Raw genomic sequence first — 6,000 nt, forward strand, 5'->3', positions numbered from 1 at the left:
AGTTGTTTGCTTTGGAGTTGAATAAATGTTATAAATGGTGTAGTCTATTTTGGAGTTGAAATTAGTGTTACTGCCATATTCATTTATTGCCTTATTCATTTAGTTTTTTTTTTTTTTGGTCTTCTTCCATTGAAAAAATCAGATGACAATGATGAAAGTGGCCTGTTTACACTTAAAATAAGACATGGTGGTAAGGTACAAAAAACTGAATCAATAACATATACTGGAGGGCAGACAGATTTCTTTGATTATGTTGATGTTGATGAGTGGGGTTTTATTATTTTGCAAGAGAAACTTGAGGAACTAGGGTATAATAAGGATGATACCAAGTTATATGGCCTAGGGGGCAATGGGGTGATTGAGATTCTGTCAGACCTTGAGGCATGGGATTTAATTGACTTTGAAGGTACTTCAAGGGAGATAGAGGTGTGGATAGATAATGGTGAAAATGGGGAAGAAGTTAGTGGTGAGAGGGAAGTTAGTGGTGAAGAAACTGATGGGGAATTTGATTATGAGTATGAGGTAGAAGAAGATGGAAGGTCTGATGATGTTGCATTTGATAAGGCAGTAGATCCAGCTGTAGAGTTTCAGGGGATTGGTTTAAGTGCTAATGTTAAAGATAAGGAAAATGAGTGTATGGGGATGAATGAGGAAGTGATGTTTTCTGATGAAGGAACTCCTCATGGCAGTGAAGAGGAAGTTGAAGATGACATTTGGCCACAGTTTAGGGCATGTGATATGGAATGTCCTAAGTTTACTGTGGGTATGACATTTGGGACTAAAGCTGAGTTTAAAGAAGCCATTGTGAATTATGCTTTCCAAGATGGCAAGGACTTAAAATTTGTAAGGAATGATAAGATTAGATTAGTAGCCAAGTGTAAACAAGTGGACTGCCCATGGTACATAACCCTAAGGAAGAATGAGAATGATAACTGCTGGAGGATTTCTGCTTTTGATGATAAGCATGTTGGGTGTTCTTGGGTGTATGAGAACACAATGGTTAGCTCTACAAGACTTGCAAAGAAGTGGAAGAAGGAAATTGGTAGCAACTCTGAATGGAAAGTAAGTGAATTTAGGAATAGAGTGGCAACAGATCAAGGGTTCCATATATCTCAAAAGGTGGCTTATAAGGCCATGAAATTTTCCAGGGCTAACCTAACTGGAGAAATGGAAGATTACTTCAAAAAATTTTGGAGCTACTACCTGGAAATCCAAAGATCAAATCCTAAGACTACTTCTATTGTAAAAACGAGTGAATTTATAGAGGAGGGAGGACAGAAAAGATTCTTAAGATGGTACATAAGTTGGGAGGCCTGCAAACTTGGATTTTCACACTGTAGGAAGATTATTGGTGTAGATGGTTGCCACTTGAGGTCTACATATGGTGGATTCCTGCTTACAACAACAGCAATGGACCCAAATGATGGCATATTTCCTATAGCTTATGCATTGGCTGAGGGTGAGAGTAAGGAGTCATGGTCCTGGTTTTTAGCACTGCGTAAGCATGATCTACGTATTTCTGACACTGAACAACACGGGTTCACCTTTGTGTCTGACAAGCAGAAGGGTCTACTTCCTGCATTTAATGGCACTCTCCCCAATGTTAGCCACAGATTTTGTGTCAGGCATTTATACTCCAACATGAAGGTGGCTGGATTCCATGGAAAAGCAATTAAGGAGACTTTGTGGGCTGCAGCTAGAGCCACTACTGTCAACTCATTTACAGAAGCAATGAGGAAAATGAAAGGATTGGATGTTAATGCATTTGATTGGCTTGGAGACAAACACCCCTCAGAGTGGTCTAGGTCACACTTTAGCACTAATGCCTTGTGTGATATTTTAGTTAACAATGTTTCAGAATGCTTTAATGCCATGATTCTTGATGCTAGGTCCTATCCATTGATTAGTTGTTTGGAAAAGGTGAGGACAATCCTTATGGTGAGGCTTTTTAAGAATAGAGAATCAGCAAGTAAATGGTCTGGCAGATTATGTCCTAGAATTGTAAGGAAGATTGCAGTAGAGGAGAAATATGCTGCTTCTTATATACCTATTCAATGTGACTTAATGCTGTTTGAGATCAATGGACTGCACAATGGAGAACACTACAAGATTGATTTGGCTAGGAGAACTTGTTCTTGCAGAAAATGGGATCTTACAGGCATCCCCTGTAAGCATGCTATTTGTGCCATTTGGATGAAGAAACATAATGTGTTTGATTATGTTGACAACTGCTACTCCATTGAGACCTACTTGAAAGTTTATCAAGCTGCAATCAAGCCAATGGCTGGGCCAAATGAATGGCCCATGACTCATAAGGAACCTCATTTGCCTCCTTTGTTCAAAACAAGGCCGGGTAGGCCAAAGAAGTTAATGAAAACAAGTGCAGATGAAAATTCAACGCAAAAAACAACTGCAGAACTAATTTCAAAAGATGGGATCCATATTTCAAGAACACATGTACCTCTTCATTGCACATTGTGTAAAAAATCAGGTCACAACAGAAGAAGGTGTCCTTTGAAACCAACCAATCCTGTGAGTTTTCATTTATAAATTCAATATGTTTGTAGAATTTGTTTAACACTCATTATTAGTATTAATTTCAATTCTTTAATATTAATAGGCATCTGTAGGAGTCAATACAGCAAATCAAAGAGATCAATCACTGTCCGGGTTATCTAAGGTAATTTCATACTTATGTTATCTTTAATAACCAACTGTCTGAATTATGTATTAGGTTCAAGTTGGGGTTGACAACTCAGCAGCAGGACTACACACTGTATTTGACATTCCTGTAGACATTCCAGTTGAGGTAAATTGGTCTACTGCATTTAGTACAGTTATCAAGGCCCAAGTATCTCACCCAAGCAGGACTACATACTGTATTTGTAATCCTTATTACATTATAACGGTAATCATCATTGAGTACATTTATTTTTCCCATATGCAGAGTGTGGAAAGTGAGTCCTATGTGATGGCAGAAGAAATACTTGTACAAACAGGTCCTGAAGCTGCTTTAGGTGATGAGGGTGACAACATCCTGCCAACTTCTCCACCCCCTCCACCACCACCTGCTAAAAGGCTACCTACAAAAAAGACCACTACTAAAAATTTGAAGCCTCAAGCTACAAGATCTGTAGTGAATTTGACATCCAAGTTTCATGGCAATAGCAAAGAACCTATAGAAATTGAATGACAATGTGACCATGTTAGACTGTTTTGTGTCAGGCATTTAGACTACTCTATTTTGTGGATTATGAAATGTATTTTGGAATGGCAGATTATGGATAGTTGGCAGATTATGGTAGATTTTGGAATGGCAGATTATGCAATGTATTTTGGATAGTTGACAATGACCAACTACTCTGTTTTGTGGATAATAAAGCTTAGTTCTTTATTTGAAAATGAAGTTCATCAGCAGCTTACTTCTTTATTCCATTGTGTTTTCTGACCAACCACCATCTTAGTTCCTAGTTTGCAATCTCACCAACAAACATTGTGTAAAATTAAAAATGAAGAACAGTCAACATTAAACAACTTAGTTCTTTTATTCATACCATACTGAAATTACATAGCTCAGGGCAGCAATTAAGGGAAATTACTAGTCAATTCCACAATATTACACTTAAGGTAAAACACATACATTATTAGCATCATTTCAGTGAAACATATGAACCTAAACCAAAACCATCTTCGGCTGCCACAGCTACAAGTTCTTGGTTGAGTAAGTTCACCACTATTGACAATTGCCCTTAAACTCTCAATTTGTTGCTCGTTTCGGTTAATTCTTCTTAATAATCCGAGAATTATCTTCTTTGATCTATAACACATTGGTGGATCAAACCATTCTTGAAAACCACATCCAACCCTACCCTGCAAAACAATATTGCGTAAAATAAATAATAAGAAATTAAAAAAAAAAACAATTTGGACTTACATTACTTCCTCCACAAACCCAGAATCTCCGTCCGGGATTTTCATTTGTCCATGATGTTTGGATAATCCATTATGTGCCACACTGACAAAAACGAGCATTGGTCACATCTCCATAGTTAAATCTTTGCCTTGGGAAGTTTGTAGATGAAGTTGACGATGAACCGTTTTGGCTTTCTCCATGGTTTCCCCACATTTTCTACGCAACTTGAGGAGATATTTGGGGACGAATAAATTAGGGTACGAAGAAATTAAGAGGAATTTACGCTGGCTGCTGCATTGGGGAAGAAGGAGCTTTATTTTGGAGACCAATACACGAATTACCCACTTTGCCCCTTATTTTAACACCCTTTTGACGCCACATCTAACGGCTGACCGATATGGCCTAAAATTAAATAGTCTGGGGACCACATTGGGTGCAATTAAAAGTCAAGGAACTAAATTAAGAATGGGGCATAGTCGGAGGACCATTTTGGGCATTTACTCCAACAGTAACTTTCAAGAGTAAGACATCTTAGCATGGAATTGAGGTCAGGGGTTAATTTTCATAAGATATATTCTCTTGTTGATATATTTAGTTTTATATTTTAAAAGTTTTTAGTTATATTTAAGTGTGTTGATTGTTAGTAATTATTTAGAATATGTGTCGAATCAGTCTTTTAGGTAGAACGAATAGTGCAGTTGGATCACATAAGTGAAAAAGCTCCAATTAAGTATTCTAAATTGATAGAATAGTGCAATTCGATTCTAAAATTAGATGTTAATCAGGTTACTGCTGAATTGGATCACAAATGTGGTGTTGACTTGGTTGATGAATTGACCAATTTAAACAAAAAATAGAAATAAAACTAAAAATTGTTGCCAAATAGAGAGGTTGTCAATCTCTGTAAGGCAATTATGCACAACCATGAAGTGAATAAGACTTGAAGGTTTTGATTTAGATCTTTGATTCCTAGGTGATAAAAAGGTGGTCATTGGTTGCCTTCATCAACTCTTAGATGAATGCGGCCAACAATCCCTTTTTCATTTAAGATAGCCATGATTGTGCACATTCATTGGACAAAGACAACCTCTTCATCCATAAACTTTTAGTTGTAAGTTTTTTTTTTTGAGGTAATACCCATTTTTGTCCCTCGACTATAGCGTAATACTTGATTTTGTCCCATAGAATTAAAAGTACCCAATTTAGTCTTCTAACTTGTAAAATTATGCTCAATTTGGTCCTCCGTTACAATTTCCATCCACCAGCCGTTATATAGAGGGGCAAAATCGTCATTTTCAATAGTCGAGAGACCAAAATGGGTACTTAATAGTCGAGGGACCAAAATGAGTACTAATTATTATTATTATTATTATTATTATTATTATTATTATATTTAATATTGGGACAATATCTCTTAGTTTAGTTTTGTATATCAACATTAGGGGTGTGTAATCTATTAATCGAACCATTTTAATCGAAGTTTTTAAAACTTTAACCGTTAATCGAGCCGACTTGAAATTGTTTTCGATTAATCGGTTGGTTAACAGATTAACTGAATTTTTTAAAGCAACAATTCCAAATCCTAAAAATAATACATATTATAATAAATCTAATTAAAATAATACATATAATAAATCCATAACAAAATATAGAAAAACAATATCATAAAAGTTCATTAAAAATAGTTAACTGACAAATTCGAACCCAATTAACCGTTAATCGAAATTTTAAAAAATCTTTAACCATTAACCAAACCGAAAAAGTTTAGTTAAAAATAGTTAACCGACAATTTCGAACCCAATTAACCGTTAATTGAAATTTTAAAAAACCTTTAACCATTAACCAAATCATTGAATCCAAATTTTAAAAAGTTTAGTTAAAATTTTAAAAAACATTTAACCATTAACCGAACCGAACGGTTAACCATTGTTTAACTAAACTTTTTCAGTTGGGTTAATGGCTAAATGTTTTTTTTTTTAAATTTCGGTTAACGGTTAATTGGGTTTGAATTTGGGTTCGGTTAATGGTTCAAGATTTTCTAAAAATTAAATTAATGATTAATTGGGTTTGAAAGTGTCGGTTAACCA

The sequence above is a fragment of the Ipomoea triloba genome, chromosome 14, assembly GCF_003576645.1.
Source record: "Ipomoea triloba cultivar NCNSP0323 chromosome 14, ASM357664v1".
NCBI classification, from domain to species: Eukaryota; Viridiplantae; Streptophyta; class Magnoliopsida; order Solanales; family Convolvulaceae; genus Ipomoea; species Ipomoea triloba.